Source organism: Sinocyclocheilus rhinocerous, unplaced genomic scaffold, assembly GCF_001515625.1.
Source record: "Sinocyclocheilus rhinocerous isolate Xijiao unplaced genomic scaffold, SAMN03320098_v1.1 scaffold411, whole genome shotgun sequence".
In the NCBI taxonomy this organism is placed as follows: domain Eukaryota; kingdom Metazoa; phylum Chordata; class Actinopteri; order Cypriniformes; family Cyprinidae; genus Sinocyclocheilus; species Sinocyclocheilus rhinocerous.
In genome coordinates, this window is record NW_015640493.1 from 2,098,320 (window position 1) to 2,119,838 (window position 21,519).

Genomic DNA, 21,519 nt, shown 5'->3' on the forward strand with positions numbered 1-21,519 from the left:
TTAAATCTGGTATCAACATCATTCTCAGGTGATAATATAGAAATATAGAAATAGAGTTGTAAAATCTATCTGAAAAGGGGAATTGTAATCCGAACTTTCTGGATATTTTGAAAATGTCCATTTTTAGGTGTTTTTGTTTGCCTTAAGAAATCTCTGAGGTTACCAACAGTCTCTGTTTATAAAAAGAGCAATACGATTAAGAAATTTGTAGAGATTCACTTGGACAGTTTCTCCTCCCAAAAATCAGATTAATGATCAGATTAATGATTAAATAAGCAAATTTTGAAATGCATGCGATTGAGGTGACTGTCTTCTCACCTCAATCTACAATAGTACTCAATTTATTGTACTAAAACAAGGTAAAGAAAATAGTCATACAATCAACATTTAAATATACATGCCAACGGCATGGATCTGGAAATGCCAGTTTCCCTGTAACATACAGTAAACCAGATCATGTAAGGCATGCAAGTTTGTTCTGACCTTTTGTGACTTTTACTTAAAGGAGAAAGATCTGGATATGCATAGAAAAAAAAAAGGAACGGAAAAGGACACAAACCAAACTTTAACTTACATTGACCATTTGAGCACCAAGGTTCACCCATTTGCTCACTAAAGTACCTGCGCTGGGAAAATTATTTCACAGGATTTAATTGGTCTTTTTGACATGGTTTCCAGTTAAACTTACTCAAGAAGCAACAATTTAAAGGGGTCATATGATGTTGCTAAAAAGAACATTATTTTGTGTTTTTGGTGTAATGCAATGTGTTTATGTGGTTTAAGGTAAAAAAAACACATTATTTTCCACATAATGTACATTATTGTTTCTCCTCTATGCCCCGCCTTTCTAAAACGCGTCGATTTTTACAAAGCTCATCGTTCTGAAAAGTGAGTTGTGCTCTGGTTGGCCAGCTATCCAGTGCGTTGTGATTGGCCGAATACCTCAAGCGTGTGACGGAAATGTTACGCCCCTTACCATATTGTGTTTCCACTGTGTTTCCATGATCCACAGCGCGACGAGACAAAACCAATAAAATCCATTACAAACGAGGTATTTGTTGCATCCAGTGGGGATATGATTACTGATTATAATGACTTATAATGTCTGGACCTTGGCGACTTAAGCTCTCATGTTACTCCATGTGCGAAATAAACTTTTATCTTGTTTTTCCACTAACAAATGAGGAAATCTGAGAGTGCAGTAAGACAAAATGCACTCATATTGAAGATACAGTCTCTGAAATCAAATCATAATGTCTTGTGCAATGCTGTTTTTCAATTAAATGTATTTGTTTTAAGGATTTTTTGATTTTTTTTAAAGGGAAGATAAGACTTTGCTTATTTTCTTTCTGACCACGAACATTTGAAAAGTTGGTATACTTCAGCTCCTTAAGGAACTTTTGGTACACTTAAAGAAAATCATTATTCCATGTTGCATTCATGAATCGTAGGTCTGGTTATTTGCGATGCAGGAGAAATGTGAACAGAGATGTTAACCTTTCCCATGAGTGATGGCCGTCAAGGCACACAGCTCCTCTTCATGACAAACCCTATCCTTAAATGTTACATATCACCATCTATATTTGCCTGTCACTTTATGAGAGTAGGAATTGGAGCTGAGCGTAAAAGACTCCAGCCTGCATTCATACATTCAGCCATCATGCCAACTACTGCTAACGGCACTGCACCAAATTCTGAAATTTGAACATTTGAAAATCTTAAATTTCCCTAGTGGTCTCAGCCCCCCACTGTATAATATTTTTGCAAGTGAATGCTCCCCACATGCATCAATGTACTGACTCTGCTGAGCAGCAGGAATCCCTCAAAAATAGGTCAGCATTAATGAAGACCTGCCACTTCTGAAGAGTAATGGTTTAAACATATTGCAGAGACACATGAATAAATAAATAAACAACATGATTAGCATGTAAGGGGGTGGGGGAGGGGGGTTACCGCATTTGGAAATCACTTCAGTTCTATTTTTATATTTTTTTTGTGAACTAATGATACCCATTGTTGTTGTAGGGAAATATTCAGTATAAGAATTGTCTACTTTGCTTCCTTCAAGATCTAAATTGGATATTGAATTGGACTGACAGGAAGATTAATTTACAGGGGCATTTCATCAGCCCAACACAAATTTCATGACAAAATATAATTATACATTTTGAACATAATTCACTACATTGAGTTTTAAACTGTCAAAACAATTAAGCCAACCATGGAAAATGTTAATTTATAATGTGGCTATAAATTACACCATAAAATATCCTGCAAAATATATTCAGATAGCTTTATAAAAATAAATATTAACATACAAATCTCTAAAAGTATTATATATTAATCATTTTATAAAATTGTGTTTGTTTGATGTTGAACTGTGAAAGTATAAAAGTTAAATTATTGCACTATTACAAACAAACAATATAAATAAATAAATAATTTTGATTTCCATGCCACTTTAAGTTTAAATTCAAATGCATCCCATTTAAATTCTGGAACTGAATTGAAATTTTAAGTCTTGTGTCAAATTCATTCACACACAAGCTCGCTGGCCACTATTTACCTGCACACAAAAACAAATTAATACACAGAGAGAAACCAGACTAACACAGGTCACCTGCAAGTGCAGTAGTTTGGAAGAGACACGTTTCCCGTGAGACTCGGAGAACGGGATGATTAGCATATCCCTGCGATGACCGCACCGATAGCTGCTTCTCTGCGGGACTGACGGAAGGGAGGGAGGGGTGAAGGGAGGGAACGAGGGATGAAGGGGAGGCTCCATCTCTCTAATCTAGTTGATGAAGATCCCTCACTCCGGAGACCTGACAGGGGTCGCACTCTCTCCATTCACGCACGCCACGGACCGCAGAGCCGCGAGCCAGCGAAACAGTCAGCAAAGCGTTCTCTCGTTCCGCTCGGTCTTTTCTCTCGGACCAGCTCACTCACTGTCACTCTGTCTAACACACTCACACGCGCGCGCTCTCTCTGTTCATTCGAAAACCGCAGGGATCTAACACTTCAGCAATCTCTTTCGCGCGCTCGCTCAGCCTTTTTTTTTTTTTTCGTTCCTCACTAGCGGCACGCGCATCTGTCTCCGCTTCTGTACTGTACAGGATGAACAAGAACGGAAGACTCCTGAGAGAGAGAGTAGATGAGAAAACAAGGAACTAAAACAAAGAAGGCAAGGTGAAACGAAGAGGGGAAAGAGGTTGAGGGCAGATGAGTTTGTGAAGCATTTGGATTTTACTGATTTCAAGCCTCCATCCATCTAATTTTTGCCTTTGGAAAAGGACTAAATTAAGGTAGGATGTGTTCTATGCACAAATTCCTTGAATCTGTGTGTGTGTGTTTTGCTGATGTGGACTTTCTTGCCAGGGCAGTAATGAAGAGTTAGGGAGCGTGGAGCAAAAACAGAGCGCTCATAACTCTTGGTGTAAGTGTTGGGTTCCTCTCAAGCTCCAGCTAAATCACTGACCTGTCAGCATCTACAGTTATGAGTGTTTATCCCCAGTCGTATAGTCATGTAAGCTGCAATACTTTAAGTGCTAAGACTCCGGAAGGAAACAAGCCCATGATTAATCCCTGCACCCTTTAGAAACTAGCAGATTTTGAGAGTTTGACTGTGGAGGCTGAGCTGAGAGATGGTTGTTTTGCTGCCTGACTGTTCAGAGCGAGGTGAAAACTGGCTTGATGCTCGCAGAGATTGGAGCGGAAGTCCTGCTTGCAACCCACCAGTGCAAACACTCATACCTGAAGTGTGTGTGAGCTTCAGTTATGAGTGTGAGCCAACATTTACATATACAAACAGGTGTGCGCTCTGCTTCTCACTGCCACAAAGTAGTGAATCACAGGTTAAAAAAAAAGAGAGCTGCTTCCAAGAGACATTTGGGCAACATCAAGGACCTGCTTCAAGTGTTTTTGAGGACTCAAAAAGACAGACAAATTACTAGCAATGCTGCATATCTCAATTGGCTCTAAAATGCAGTGTTTCCCTGACAGTTTGTTCCCAGATGAAACAGTGGTGCAATGAACAGTTTCAGCATGTTGTGAAATATGAAAGAGAACAAGACTTAATCCACATAATGCACTTGTTAATCTTTGTTTCTCACACATCATTGCCATATTATTAATAGAGATATGCATGTACAAAGCGCCGGGGTCTGGTGTTTATGTACATGATAATTTAATCTCACAGAGATTATGGATTTTGTGACATGCGAGAGGGATTAGACTTCGAGCAGTTTCTGTCTTGCTGAGGTATATGAATCACACACATACACTAACAAACACATAAACTTTACAGTATTTCTGTGTTTCTAGTAAGGCAGATGTGCCATACTTAGAATTATGTGATAGCTGAGCATGCACAATTTGACTTATATAATACCCTGACAACAAAAGAGGAATAATAATAATAATGATTCTTGATTTATGGCTGGAAAATATTTCAACATTGAAAAACATTTCCCCACTTAAACCTAAAAATAATTTAAAAAAAAAAGTGAAATTAACCAAGTGAACTTCTTTATACAAAAGACCATATGTTCTTGCTTCCACTGAAGCACAAGATGCTCTTTGGAACATTTGAAATCATGCTGGAGAACACGATGATCTGGTTTTACTCTTGTTGAGTTCATGTAGATTTTCATAAAATGTTCAAATCAAATTGTAATGCTGATAATATATTTTGTAAGGAAAACAGTTGTATTAAATGACAAAAAATGCAAAACAGAGTATTTTCACTAGTGGCCTCAGATATTTGGACCTCATAGTACAAGTTGTTGCACCAAAGGGGAGTTGCATCGGTCTAACATAATTTTTCCTTGTGGGAAACGCTTCAGAAACTTAAATGCTTCAGAATCTCATTTTGCATTGAGATGCAAAAAGAACATCATCTGTAGATTTAATACAAGGATCACATTTACAGTGATTCATGTTAGAAAGCACTTCATGACTGTCAGAATTACTCATTATTATGGTAAGTGTAACCAAATATAGAATCACACTCTGGTGTTGAGTTTTCCCTCAGATACAACATATCTATAATTTTTAGTGGTTGTTTGTACAACCGTATTGTGGAAGCTGCTATGTGTGTGTGTGCCAAGAGAGGTGTGGCTTAATCCCTTATGAATAGTCAAATTCAGCATCAGCATTCCTAGAATAAAGTAGAAAACGGCGTTAAAAATAATAGGAGGTGAGCTGTGACATCCACTTTGATTCATCCAGACTCTGTCTCTAGCTGTCATAAATAAGAGGACGTGATGTGCTAGGAATATGACACAATATCGGTCCATCTCTAACTGTATTATCCACCTATTTTCACTTGATCTGTTGCAGCATTGCAAACGTTGCATGGTAAAAAAGCTGATCCCGTCCATCTGTTAAAGGTTGCACAGATTTGTGGGACACTCTAGGACAAACAATATATATAAAAAACGATGAATGCACAACAGTCAGATGGAATTTAACTCACAGATGAGGCCGAAATGCATCCTCTGTCTTTCCGGGATCAAGCCAGCCTTTACAAAGGCAAGGAACGGCAGGCTTCAATCAGTGTCTGAAATCAATAGCCAGGGACAATCCAAAGATCCCTCCTGAACTTACTTGAGAAGCTGGCCAAGCTGGCAGGTCTTGGTTTGCTTTTTGTGCTCAAGATCAGAGCAGACAATAGAAGAAGCAGAGCTCCTAGTGATCTGAGCTACTGGTGAAAACAAAGCCATGTCCCAACAAGAGTCCAATTCCCCAGAGGGAACTATAGTAGCAGATGCGCTAGCATTGGGTTTAATGAGGAATCCTCTTTTGACCAGTTGGTAACACAAGAGACAGACAGATCCGAGAGAGACGATCAGCACCGAGGGAGGGAGACAGCTCTGAGGGAGAGACAGCTTTGAGGGTGAGCTAAATGAGGTCTAATCAGCTCAAAGCAGATGGGAACCCTGAGACGGAGGGGATCGCGAGCGCAAGATTTGACATGTCCCTATGTCCCTTTCATCAGAATTCAATTGGAATTGAGAGGGAGTGATGACATGAAGTGGCACGGGTCCAGGGACATGAACACAAGGGTCAATAACAGCTGGACACACTGATATATCTGTGTGTGTGTGTGTGTGTGTGTGTGTGTGTGTGTGTGCTATAGACCCAACCATCCAGATTAACCTTGAACCCCTTCACCATTCACATAAAACCTCCAGCCTATCCATCTCCATAGAACAACCAAATTAAACATCCTATCATGAGCCAAAGGTTTTACTTGCTTTTTTTAAAAAAAATCAAATCAAATAATTCAGTGCACTATGTAGACAAGCTGTGTTTCACCAGACCATTATGGAAATAAGCTGCAAAAATGGGTCATTCAGAAAGCACATATACACATATGGCAGCCCTTATACACATAGCACCTATTTAGAGGTAAGCAACTCGTCTATTATTCCCAAACACGAAAAACATTCCAGCTGATACACTGTCAGAAAAAATTTACCTAGAAGCTGTACATTTGTATATTATCTACCCATAAATGGGTAACGTACACCCGTTGGGTGTATATACGGTACAAACATATAGCTTTGGTGGGAACTGCCTCATAGTTTAGCCAAAGGTACACTTTTTGCACATTTATTTATTTTTTTCTGACAGTGTATCCAGATGTGGCAAAGTCCATTAGATGTTGTTCTTTTGTGGCTCTGCGTATCCTTCTGAAGGATCCTAATGTTAGTGATGACCAACTGAAAGACGGGAAACCGAAAATGGTTGTAACACTGTAAAAATTAATTTTTTTCTTTCCATATTTCATAATATATCATGATTCTTAAGCACCAAATCAGCATATTAGTATGATTTCTAAAGGATCATGTGGCACTGAAGACTCGAGTAATGGCTGCTGAAAATTGAGCTTTGCAATCACAGAATAAATTACATTTAAACTAAATTCAATTAGAAAACAGTTCTTTTAAATTGCAATACTATTTCACAATATTGCTGTTTTTACTGTAGTTTTGAATAAATGCAGGCTTGGTGAGCATTGGTGAGACTTCTTTTAGAAATATCATTAAAAAATCTTACTGACCAAAAACTTTTGAATAAGTAGTGTAAGTAGATTTTGCATCAACTAGAGAAACATCAAATATATTAGAATACACAGCAAACCCACAATTTGTAATTGCAGTTACTTATTTCACATGCAAAAAGGACATTTGTGTACTGTAGAAATACTAATGGAACAGTAGCTGAAATATGTAGCGTTTATTAATTCTAAAGGTCACAACGAGGGAGACAAATGCTCACGAAAAACTAAAAGATTACTGTTTCCGCTACAAGAAACATTTAACATTATAAGTGGACTTCAGAGAAAAGAAAATGCTGCTAAAGTACATGGTATGGCCCAGAGATACTTCACAACATGTCCCTAGTCACTTCCCTTTACACTCCAAAGCATCAAGTTCCTTATTTCAACCAGCCCAATGGCTCTTTTCATTCACACAAACCTGAGCCGCTTATCTCTGGTTCTCTCTTAAAGCGATCTCAATGCATAATGCAGCTGAATAAGCTCTCTCTTTTAAGAAAGCCATCGCTGATGCAGTGCAAGAGCATTGAGGGAGTGAATGGCTGGGCAGTACTGTACAGAGGAGGATATCCTCTCTGATGTGCTGCACGCCGCCTTAGGCTGCAAGAAAGATCCACCGTAATCCCGTGTACTTATTGTGTGATTGACGATGGTCTTCAGATATCCTGGAGACTGAATGGGTGGCAGCTGAACCCCTCTAATGCCAAAGTCAACAAGGCCTCAGACAGTTCAAGGAATAGTTCATCCAAAAAATGACAGCTCTGTCATCACTTACTCACCTTCATGCCATTCCAAAATGATATGACTTTCTTCTGCAGAACAAAAAAGGGAAACATTTGAAGAATTAAGTTATTTTCTATTAAATTACAATAAATGCACAGTGAAGCTTTCAAGCGTCAAAAAAACACATCATAAAAGTGCTCTATATCAGTGTTTCCCAACCGGGGTGCCGTCTGTCGAGAGCAGGGGTGCCGTGTAAAAAATCCTTTTTTAATATTTTTAAATTGCTAAAATGTTCCAAAAAGCATCTATGATATAATATCCACTTCTGATGTTGCCAATAATTAGAGATGCACCGAAATTCCGGCTGCCGAAAATGAGTTCACCGCTCAGGTTTCACTTTCACGTGGTGTGACACTCTGCGTATTATCCCGCTATATGCGTGTGTGCTCCGCTCAGCTCCACTCGTATACTGTTCATGCTCATCGGAACAGCAAAGTCCACTCAAAAATCAAGCTGACAGGAAACATCTATGTAGTACAGTATTGTTTCTGTATCTATACTTTTCAAATTATCATATCGAAGTTAGAAATTCAAATATTGTGACAAAATTAATTTTGTAGGGTGCCACAGGTTTGTTAAAATTTCCAAAGGGTGCCGCGACTAAAAAAAGGTTGGGAAACACTGCTCTATATGACTGAAGTTGCTGAAGTTTAACTTACTATTCACTGAAAAAGTTGACATCAAGCCACAATTTTCAGTTTGTCAATGAATCATTACAGTCATCATCGGATTTGGTTCAGAATGAGAACTGGAATCCAGTATGGATGATTATTAATGAATCAGACTTGTCAATAAATGAATACTTCTGTAATTATGATCACAAACTAATACATATCTAAAGCCAAAGTCAACAAGGCCTTAGTTCAAGGAATAGTTCATCCAAAAATGACACCCCTGTCAAAAGTTACTTAACCTCATGTCGTGCCAAAACAAAAACGAAAAATTTGAAGAATGTTTTCTATGCTCTTTTCCAATAAATTAGAAAAGAGCATAGAAAGCTTAAAAAAAAAAACATAAAAGTGCTTTATATAGCTTGTATGCAATATTCTGATGACACATTATAGGTGACTGCAAAACAGATATGTTCAATTCCTGATTGAATCATTAGAATAGTATTCAACTCAGAATGTGAATCGAAATTCAGTCTAGATGATTCGTTAATGAATCCGACTGATCCGGTTCAACTCATTCACTTAATATTCTAGTCGCAATGAATAACAGCTTATTGGAGGGAAAGATTGTCAAAGGTCTTTTTATCACAAAATGCTGCATATCATATGACTCCAGAAAATTTAAATATACCGCATGAGTCACATAGACCTATTTTATGATGCTTTTTTGTTGCTTGAAAGCTTAAGTCACCATTTATTTCCATGGAAATAGCACAGCCGTAACTGTGTTTACAATGTCTTATTTTGTGCTCTACAGAAAAAGAAAAAAAAATAATAATTTAAGTTCATTCTTTCTGTGCTCTGGTTATTCTAATCTCTTCATTTTCTTTCTGCATCTGACACCTTCCCTCTATCCCTTTCTAGGATCTTCCTTCTTGCTTTCCCATCTCTTTTATTTTTCTCTTCACCCATGTCATTTTAATGGAAGGACAGAGCAACAGCTCTTACCCTCCTTTGTGTCCGCAGTGATGATAGATCTTGGTATTGAACTTGTGTGTGTGCGTGTGTGCATCTGAGTATCCATTATCATTTTCATCCAGAGCGAGAGATCCGACCAGATCACTCATCCGGATATGCCTGCCATCAACACTCAGTGCCGCAAACACTCCTGCGGAGAGCCTTCTGCCCAACACCGATCAATAATTGAGATTATTTGGACTCCCTTCGCTTTGGGCCATATGCAGTTTAAAGCTTCAATAAAGGGACTCATTTCTACACTATCACAGGCAGAGCTGCTTGTGTGTGTGCGAACGTGTGCACGTGTCTGCTCGCATACAATTGAGATGTCACCTTGGTACGGTTACAGATATATCCATTGCTGCTGTGACATTGTTACTGCTATTCTGAAAGTCTTGAAACGTATAATGCAGCAGCTCCGATGCACAATCTATTCAACTGATAGCAGCCTGAAAAAAAAGTGAAAGAGAAAGAAAATCATTTTGACGCGTTTCAAGGTTGAGGCAACAATACAACATTTACCGACTCTGTTCCAAAAAGCTACCGAGCTGCCTACATAGCTAGACATTATAAAAGCTTTCTTTTAGCCACATTCAAAGGCAGCATTGCATATGTCCTTCAAAAAGAATGCAATCCCATAATGCTTTTGCAATCACGGCTTTATCATTTTATTATATTATATCCAGTTGTCATATCAATGGCATTATGTTTTCAATTGCATTATTAAATGAAGTAACATTTTCCTTCTGTTCCGTGGGATTTCTGGTGCCAACCCGTTTTGAAGAATACATGTTAAACAAGACTACACTTTAAAACCTTAAATTGAATAACATTTATGCAATCATTTAACCTTGACTTATCATGTAATATTTACTTTGTTTGCCATGGGACACAAAATAAGTTTTCTCCGACATGCTGTGACTGACAATAGAACCATACTTTTGGTACTGCTTTTGACATTTTTTGCAATATATAAATGATTATGATTGCACTTGTCTGTCTGCCATGTTTTTCTTTATACTGTACATATTTTTAAGAAATGGTTATGGTTAGGTATAGAAGTAGGAGAGGGATTAGTGACTCAAAATATATTTTTAATGCTATATTGTTACTAAAATGGTCATTTCCTTGCATATTTCGGTGTATTACATTTTATCTTTTTATAATCGCTATAAAATGGGTATAGGCTTATGTTTGGGGGTAGGTAAAGGGGTCTAAAAATCTAAATTGCTTATCGATAAAATGATAAAAATGCATATTTGATACAAATATCATAATTGTATAAAAGATACATAAATATTGTACGTGTTTTAGCTGTAAATACGTAGTAATTTTACATTTTAAACACTGAAATACGTCCAAATTGTATGTTTCAGCATCAGTCAAAACATACAAAAAATTATGTTTTATGCTTGTAAACGTTACATACTAATACCTATGTATAAAAAATGAGACCAGGCTCAAAATATGAAGCAGCACAACTGTTTTCAACTTTGATAATAAGAAATGTTTCTTGAGCACCAAATTAACATATCAGAATGATTTCTGAAGGAACGTGTGACACTGAAGACTGGAGTAATGATGCTGAAAATTCAGCTTAGCATCACAGGAATAAATGACATTTTAAAATACATTTAAATAGAATACAATTATTTTACTATTATTTAAAAATGTTTTCACAATATTACTGTTTTTATATGTATTTTTGATAAGCATAAGTCACTTCTTACGGACCCCAAACTTTATATTAATTGCATTTTTAAATAAATAAATTAATAAATTATATTTTAAAATATATTAACATTTAAAAAATCTTAACAACCCCAAACCTTTAAAAGACAGTGCAATTGTAATAATATGTTTTACCTTAGCTTCAGAAGAGTGCTATTTTGCGAGAAGAGTGATATTTGTATAACACAGAGAGCTGCCGTGTATTTAGAACATTTCAAATCAGTCCATTCCAGTTCAGATCCACCTTTTATAGCAAACAGCAAGGCATTTCACTTGGCACAGGAACAGAGCCTCTGTGTTTTTTCCTAATTTCCATCACTTTCACATGTGTCTTTTTTATGCCATGTCAGACCTCAGCTTTTCTACCATTTCAAGTTGTTTTGCTTTATTTTGAACATGTAACCCCTCACTGTCACCCTCCACCTGCCACCCCTACACACACACACACACACACTGTGAGACAATCAGCAGGAGGGGGCCTAAACATCTCAAATTAAAGTCTGGCTGTGATGGATGGGCTCCTATCTGAGAGAGATATTGCACCTGTTTCCCCCCTGAATGATAGCCACTTCTCCCCATCGTTTATATTGATTTGTCTCCATCCTTCCTACTCGTTTCCAGCAGCTGATCGTACACACATACTACATGGCAGTAGCATGAACATCATGCTTCAACACATCTACATACTAACTATAATTTCACTCTGATGCTTTTGCATAATAGATAAACACTTCAACTAAGCGTCAATCATCTCTCCTCCTTTTTTAATCCCTCTGCATTTCCTCCAAAGATTTGCAGACAATGAAGAACTCACGTTATTGCATTTCCATTGAGAGAAAGTAAAGCAAGAAAAGGTGGGATGTAGAAAAATCCTTTTCCCAAGCAGAGGTGGCTTGGAAGAAGAATAAAAGAAGTTAAAGACAGTAACAAAAAAAATTATAAAAACAGATGACGACAACAAAGCCACAGAAGAAAACATCTCCTGCAATGCAAAAAGATCATGTGAAAACAAACTCAAGCCTATTTAGTTTTTTAATAAATATCCCTAGTATTTTTTCTGCACGATTCATCAGTAGATGTTTTTAAAAAAAAAAAAAAAGTTTAATAATCTTTCATCAAAATGTATTTTCTCAGCTTTAGAAACAACTTGTCTGATCTAACCAAGGCTGTACAAGCAAGGACATATAATATCAACTAATAATCCCATAGCCTAACATATGTTTCTATTGACATTGTACAAATCTACAAAATATATCTATCTATGCAGAGATCTAGCGCTTTAATCTTCTATTTATCTGTTCTCTCTATCCATGAGACCTACATACCTTCAAACCTTAGAGAGATTCAACCAAAAATCACCCTCAAGTTGTTCCAAACCTGTATGAGTTTTTTTTTTTTTTTTCTTGTGTGGAACATAAAAGAAGATATTTTGAAGAATGTTGGTAAACAAACAGTTGCTGGTAGCCATTGACTTCCATAATAGGGAATAAAATACCAACATTCTTTCAAATATCTTCTTCTGTGTTGAACAGAAGAAAGAAATTCATACAGGTTTGGAACAACATGAGGGCAAATGATGACAATTTTAATTTCTGGGTGAACTATACCTTTAAGGTTTCTTAATTGTTTAAAACTTTCAAACAAAGCTTTGTCAAAATGTAACTAGGTTAGTACAATTCTTATTCACCAATTCTCTCAATACAACTTGGGATGGGCGATACCATTTATTTTGTTTTCGATATGATACCGATACTTTTAAAGGCCAACATTTTTGATATACTGATACGATACTTCTAAACTGAACTTTTAAATTATGAAATTTATAAAATTATAAAATTACTAAGAGAAAAATTGGTAATGATACCCACTTAACGTTTTGTTTGAAATGCATTTTAACATTCAATACACCTTAATTGTAACTTAAGTTATATTTTTGTTTACACATGGTTAAAATATGTTTACTGTAGTGGTAACCATGGGAATCTACAAATACTATATTTGAACTAGTCACTTTACTAAAACCATGGTTCATTTTCATAAGGGACTGCCAGTGAAAGGCTGTTGCATGCATAAAATGCAACCTTTTTATTCTGACAGTGTATGATTTATATTAACATTACAGAATAGAACACGATCAATATGAACTTTTAACATTAAATTTAAATAAACATAATTGCACAAGCTCTGTAGGCTACAATTTCAATTGGTTTATTGTGAAATAACTCAAACATATAAGTTTTTCTGTTCTCATTCTTCTGGGCTGCTGTTCCCAAAAGCATCAATGCTTAAGATATTTTTGGGAAATGCAGCCCTGTTTGAATGCAATGTCAGAAGTGAGTGAACGCACTCTGTGATTAATTGGTTCTGTCTTGCAGCATTTGCATGTGTTCAGATGAGCAGGAAAATAGTTCTATCCTACACAATTATTCGCTAACAGGTTATTCGTCAAATTCAGTGCATATTGTATGTATTATTTTTTTGTTAAATAAACAAAATTACTGGTAAAAAAACACCTTAATATCTGTATTTTTTATTTGAGTATCGATACTTTCGATACTCGTATTTGTATCGATTAGGGATGCACCATCGTTATCGGGCCCGATACTGAGCTCTTGTACTCGTACTCGTCTAAGTATATGTATGGAATGAATATAATGTTAAAATTCAGTATTAAAGCCTGTATAGCTGACGTGTGCGAGCTGATAAGCAAAGCACGCAGAGTGGGTTGAGCGCGCGGCAGCGCGCATGCGCAAGCTTGTCGAGTTAGTATCCCTTTCTCACAGACATCACTGGAAAGTTTGTAGTTCGTCGGATATGTCAAAAACAAGTAAGTAAAACAATGCACAAGTTACTTAATGGTAGGGAGGGAGAGAGAGCGCGCGCACTTCTGTTGTGTGATCTTTGATGTTCACTCACTTAGCACATGCATCATGTGGATTAAAACTAAACCGTAAAAATAAGACTTTTCTAAACTATAGCGAATAAACTGTGATAATGTGAGAAATGTTGAAGGTGTCTAAATAAATTTTGGTTTGACTGTGTCTATTTGATAAATAAAGTTAACCAACTAACATTATACATACTATTTTTGTTTCTGTACCCAATATTTAAACATTTACAAATGCAATAAAAAAAAATCGATATCGGTACTCAGTATCGGCAAGTACAAAAAATAAAAGTATCGGTATCGGGCGAGTACTGGAAAAAGTGGTATCGGTGCATCCCTAGTATCGATATATCGATACTTCAGGATCAATACGCCCATCCCTAAATGCAATCAAACCCAAACTGGTAAAACACTATTTATCACTAAATATTCTGTTTTAGTTGTGTAAATGTGTCAGATAAAACATTATTTATCACTAAATATTCTGTTTTAGTTTTAAATGTGTCAAATTATGGAAGTTAAAAAATTGTGATCAAAGATTGTATCATTTGCATTCCTCTCTCTGCACGGTTGATTTCTGTTCTACAGCATGTGGTTCACATGCCGTGCCATGATATTCCTCCTGTATAAACCTTCCTCTGTTTTTTCTGTGGACACTCTGTGTGCAGTGACATTCTCCACTTGTTCTGTCATCATACTGTTAACTCATATATCTGCATGGCTTTGATACTTTTCAATGTTTTACATGATCATTTTCTTTTTCTGTTCCAACACACTGAAATTGCATGAGTTGTAATTTATGAGTTTGCCCCTTCTATTTGAATATCTGTCAAAGGACAGTGCCATTTGGATAGCTGATGGGTTCGGGCTGTAGAAGAAGTTTTGAATATATTCATGAGTTTTCCTGGGACGAAGTGAAACCCACGCAGTGAAACAACATCCAGACAGAAACGAACTGGCTGAAGTCCTACCAGAGCCATGCAGAAAACGGCACCTCTGCAGCAGGGACAGAAAATGTGTGAGCACTCGTGTGTAAAATAGAAAGAGATTTATTGTGTGTCTGCATATACTGCCACATATGCAGCATTTGAATCAATCTCAGCATGACATTTCCAAACATACACTGAACTCTATCCATATGTGTAGACAGTATGTGAGTTAACCTTGCAATATGGCCAATCAGCCAATCAGCCTGGAACTCATGTTTTTGGAACTCACTTGCATTTTTTTTTTCTCGTGCACAATATGCATCAGACGGTCGTGGGTGTGCTGTCTGAGGCAGAGGCTAGTAATCGGCCTCCAGATAAACTCTCAACAACTCTTTTTTGCAGCTGGTAATATATCCTCTCAGATTGACAGACATTTGTGCAACACATCTCTCTTACCACTTTAGCTGCATTCATCAGTCTGGGGTTGTCGGTGAAGCCCCACGGCTCACGGGAGTGCTAGAGGAGGCCTGCAGAACTGATGGTCTCCTCCGAGGCTTTGTAACCTTAAACATAACCCAGCCATTGCCCATTGGCACCAGGGGAAAGATTTCCTGTCAACCTGGTGAATGACCTCTCTCTGGACCCGGGACTAACATTCATTATGACTGATTAATGGAAGATCCAGTATTTACATGTACACATTTGTCATTCCACAGTGTGTGCGTGTTCACTGTGAATCAGACCCTTGACTAGCATTAACATAATGAACAAAATTACTGACAAAATGTCCATTAACAAATATCATCATACTGATAATCGCTGCTCTGAGAGTCACTTCATTAGCATTTTACTGTTTCATTTGAGAAAACTACCCTCATATCACATACACAGCAGCTGCAAGTTCTTCACGGCAACCCGTCAAAATCTTACTGACCCCAAACTTTTGAATGGTAGTGTTTAAACACTGGTAAACTAATTAACTCAATCGAATGCATCTTATACACATGAGATTAATCAAATACAGTATACACAACATAAATATAATAGTATAACTTACAACTGCACAAAATGATGTAAATGCACACGTAAACTTGATCTAAATTATGTTCTAATCAGAATGCGTAAGTCATGTTGCATTTTGCACTTCTGCACAAAATGATGTAAATGCACACGTAAACTTGATCTAAATTATGTTCTAATCAGAATGCGTAAGTCATGTTGCATTTTGCACTTGTAAACTAAAATGTTACAACCCAAAACTGTCATTTTTGTCTAAAATCAATGAATATTACATTTAAAAGATATTTGCATAAAAACACATTAACTATGACTAAAAAAAAAAAAAAAGACTAAATTTAAATTTGAGTGTGTATGACTGCTGAGGAAAAAAATTATAGGATTTTCTAAGCATGACAATTTTGTGAATGCTTCTGAGATGCTGAAATAACAGTAATACCATGATTTGACTTAAGACTATTTAGAGGTGCAATAATCCTTGGAAACTGTGCATTTATTTGGAAATGGAAGACAGAGGAAAGATCCATCTCACTAAAAACATTCATATACTACAGCATCTGTCTAGATTACTAATGCTGACCACATTATTTAAACACAACTAAGGCCAAAGTGAAGACTTTGTCTGAAAATACTCATTTTAAACAGAGGTTGTCAGTATGAATAAGTATTACTTTCTAATCATGCATTTCACCAGAGCCTTTTCCTACCTCTTTGAAATTAATATTTCATCTGCTGCTGAATGTCACAGAAAATTTGAGGTTATATCCATGCATGCCAAAACCTATCTTCATTTCATTAAGAGGAAAAAGTGAAACAAAGTACAGTATACAGTACAGTATATGCATGCAATTTCGTTTTGTATATTATGATATATATAAATAAAAAAAGTTTTTCAGTGGTGTGCTGGATTCCATCAGAAAATCTACTGTTCATTTGAAGTGTATCATCCGAGTGGTTCTACATCTGTTGATGTGTCATCTCTCTGATCTACAAAGCTGAATTTCATGAGAATATAAATATACTTGCTTACTCCATTTGACCTCATTTCACCAGCAAAGCCAGTATGACAGGATTATCTTCCTCTTACAACAACAAAGATACAACATACAGTTCAGCAGTTATTATACAGAAGTTTTAGACCACAGAATGGCACGATTGGTCAGTCAGAATTAAATAACACAATGTAATACGTTTATGCTAACATACATTTACTGGGAAACCAAGGCTCATTGGAAATACATGACTGCCTAAAACTACAAAAACATACCTATACAAACATTTCGCTGCCATTTCCAGGTGAAATTAACACTAGAGCTAATAAAACACCAACAACTTTTGTACCGTTTCATACAAATTATAATTACAGGGCAGATTATCAATGAATAAAGGCTTATTTTTGAGAGGTTGCTTGCACAGCACTCATGTTATGATCTCAAAAAACTTTAGGCATAGTGTATGATTTGTAAACTAATACATTTTGACATATAACTAGCGCCATATGTATGGTTTTCCGATGTCGTAAACTTGCTCGGTAGCGCACCCGGTACATTGTTGCACTTAAGATGTGAAGCGCTTGGTAAGAGTCACATGAAAACACCAGTCACGACACTCCACAAAATAACTCAAAGCCTTATGTATGGAAGCTAAATAGGCATTGTTGCTTCAGCATTTGCTTTTGTTAACACTATTACTTAGGTTTAGGTTGGGTTTGGTTTAGGTGGTATGTTAATGTCAAATGCTATATAGAGCATTAACCTTTTAACGCCAAGTCACTGGACATTTAATTTCTGCCATGATACGTATAACAAACAACATCATACAATGTTGCTGCAGTCACCTTTAACTGTTTCAAAGAAAATTAAACATGCTATTTAGCGCCAAACACTGGACATTTCACTTTGTTGCTGGATGCTACAGATGGTACACATTAAATCCACCCCATTCATGGCAGAAATATGCTCCAGGTTTGCACAAGGACAACACACAAATACAATATTATGTTTGTGCGAAATGGTGGTATTCTGTGATTCATAATTAAATAAAAAGCTCTGTCTTTGCGCTCCGGCTGCAGTGGCTCAAACCTCAGTGAAGTGAGGCATCTTGGCTCAGATTCGGACCTGGCTCTCTGTTTCCCTTGAGCTGGATGGAAGGAGCAAACAGTCTCAGTGTTTGTTCATCAATCACAGAGATCTCTCTCTCTTTTCCTCCAGCTTCTGCTTTCTCTTCTTCTCATGTTCCGTTCCTGCAGTGTCACGGTCTTACCTGCTCTCATGATTCCCTTTTTACAGAGTAAATACCAGTGACATTTACCTAATCTCAGGATGGTCACCGATTAGTCTTAGCATTAAACATAAGCAACCATTAAACTATTTATACACGCAGAGACTCTTGAGCTTTCTAGCCTGCAGTGCCGATCTTTCTGAGTGCATCTATTATTTTACTCTGAATTATAACAATTATATTTTAAAGCAAGACTAATACATTCTTAGGCTTCCTGTGTTCTCATGAATATGTCATCAGATGAGGTGTGGATATTTTTATGAATATTTTACAAAATTACTTAAGGAAAAAAATTATTATTTTTATTAAAAGTATTGTTTAATAGTGGTATACTGATTTAAAAAAAAAATAAAAAAATCAATAATCATTAACCCTAAGTATAATGAAAAAATAATAATTTGAAATTAGGCTAAACTATTTATTTATTTTGTTTGTTTTATTTTTTTTTGTTAAAAATAATATAAAACATTTTAATAAAAGTATAATCAGCATAAAAATATTATTTTTATTTAAAGTATTGTTTAATGTTTACATACTGATATAGTAATATACTAGGGATGAATGAATGAATGAATGAACGACCGAACCTAAGTAGAATAAATATATAATAATGTGAAATTAGGTTAAAAATATTTATTTGATAAATATCTATTTATGAATTTATGAATGTATACGCCATGTTCTGATGGCACAGATTACACCTAAAATTAGAGCTGCACGATTAATCAAAATTAAATCGCAAAGGTGATCAATCGCGATTAGGCAGAAGCTGCGATTGTCATGTGTATCTTTCAGTGAAGTACGGTTCTGTGATCAGCAGTAAATCTCCATCTGAAGGCCAGAGGGCGCTCTCGCGTGAAAACTCCAAATACACCCCGCAGAAGTAATCAGGAAATCCCTATAGCGGTTGCTAAATAAACAGAAGATTTAACTGCTTTCATTGACTCAACGTGACTAATAAACACACGACTACGACAATATATGGTTTATCTGAGTTCGTCTTATAATAATGTTTATTATAATCAAGTATATAATAACGCAATGCTAATCGACATAGCCTTCATCACTGCTTAGAATACTATGAAATATGTTGCGTGCCTTATTCTGTGTAAGAAGCCACATCATCTCACAGAAGGATTTATTTCAAACACTCGACTGACGTTATGAAGTGAGTTTGTAGGTAAAACATGTTATTAAATGAGGTATTTTCACGTGCTTTCAGATGGAACAGCATTCACTACACAGATCCGTAGTTCACTAAGAAGCTACGCAAATAGCTTTCATAATCGCAGAACGATATCTTCGATTTAATTTTCGCGCGATTATATCATCTGTGATTATGAATGCGATTTTGCGTAGCTTGTCAGTGAACTACGGCTCTGTGTAGTAAATTCTACTCCATCTGAAAGCACGTGATCGAGATTTACTACTGATTACAGAACCGGCTTTACTGACAAGATGCGCATGACAATCACATTCGATTAATCGTGCAGCCCTACCTAAAATCCAGTGGAACTTATTGCTTGATGGAAATACAGTAACAGAACTTGCAAAGGATGTTGATCTAGGAACTCGTCCTACTTGTTCAAATCACATTAATCAGGAGAAATAAGAGTGTTTTATTGAGTGCAGAAAAGGAACAGGATTAAAAACAGTCAATCAGGCCAAATTTGGCAACCCCAAAAGAAAAAGAAAAACTTCCCCTTGAACAGCCTTCAGACAAATTCAAATGCTATTGCTGAAGTAACAACATCAATATTGATGTGTGTGACAGTAAGAAACCAACATGCTGTCCATGCCTCGTCAATTCTGACCCACATCCAAGCCAATGCAGATTAACCTTCCAGCACCTCAGAGCAAAGAACCACATCCCACAAGCCCCTGACAAAGACTTAGGCAAACTCTTTCTTCTCTCTTATAATGGCCAAAAATCAAACCAGTATTGGACAAAAAGGAGTCACTGAAGAGAAAAAAGTTAAAACAGTATCAGTCAATCCTTCACAGACTCAGACTGCTACGGATTAACAACAAAATTGCCCATGTTCCCAAAGCCCCCCTTTAAATTACAGTGACTGCGAAGGACGTTGTTTCATCACCATACTTTGACTAAACAGCTTACAGTTTGGATTAGGGCTCGGCCGCCCTCTGTTCCGGCACGGCTGCCTCGTATAAACCATGAACCCGGGGTAGAGATAAAGCATTGCTCTTCAACTACCAAAAAGGAATAAGAAATCATTCTGACAGAGCCAAGCATCTTGAGGGCCCGGCGAGTTGCACAGTGAAAGAAGGGAGGCTGAAGGTCACTGTTTTACAGAGCCTTTCCTGGAAACAAAGAACCGAGCCAGTTTTGAAAAGAGCATGGGTTAATGCATTCGGTTTAGTCTGGAATAGGTGAAAGGTTTAATTAAGATGGGAAACCGATACGCTTTGATGGACAGAAAGAAACAGGAAAGGATGTCAAAGCGGCAGATATATCAGTCAGGATATCACTGTATCTCTTTATTGAAATGTAATTCAGAAACAACATGATTAATCCTGCATAACAAGACAGCATTTTGCTTTGAGACGCAGTATGATGACAGGCACCTGAGGACAATTTGCTATCACAAGCGTCTCAATGTCGAAGTTTTGTTCGCCATACAGTATATCACTGTATAACACTGACTCATGCTGGATATACTGCGCAGAGTCATTCTGTGCCAGATCACTGAGGTACAATGTCATATTTGTCCAAGCTTGATATCTTTCTCATGTCTTTACCAACCACAATATGTGATTCGATTATAAAATGAGCCAATCGTGAAGCATTGTGCCTTGAACAGTGGCAGATCACCGCATAGACAGGTTTCTGAGTCGGCATATAGCACTGCACGCTGCATATTTAGGCAGTTTCATGGGACACCCGGCTGCTCTCCATTCTGCTCGCCCTCATTCCCGTCATTCCGCATTCTGTTTCTCCCTGAAAATGAATTGTGTCCTAGTGCATAAGTTTCTCCGAGCAGCTCTCTGAGCTTTACTTCACCACCTCCTTTCACTTCACTTGCTATCTGTCTGCACCATAGAAATAGGATAAACGGTCTACTCATAAAAAGTCCTGCTAGAAGCCAACAATAGGGAAAGGATGATAATTCAGGCGTCGTTCAGTACAGATTAGATTCCTAATGTACACCCAATGACAACCAGTTTCTACTTTACTACAAA

The 21,519-nt window shown here is 36.9% G+C and overlaps 1 protein-coding gene across 1 annotated transcript in view; it reads left to right on the forward strand.

The window, feature by feature from the left end:
• Nucleotides 1-2,881: 2,881 nt before the first annotated feature.
• LOC107753275 (cadherin-12-like) overlaps nt 2,882-21,519 on the forward strand; it is a 148,043-nt gene continuing 129,405 nt past the window's right edge. The window contains exon 1 of the mRNA XM_016569405.1: nt 2,882-3,305. The gene's annotated coding sequence lies outside the window, so the exon portion shown is untranslated. The remainder of the gene's footprint in view (nt 3,306-21,519) is intronic.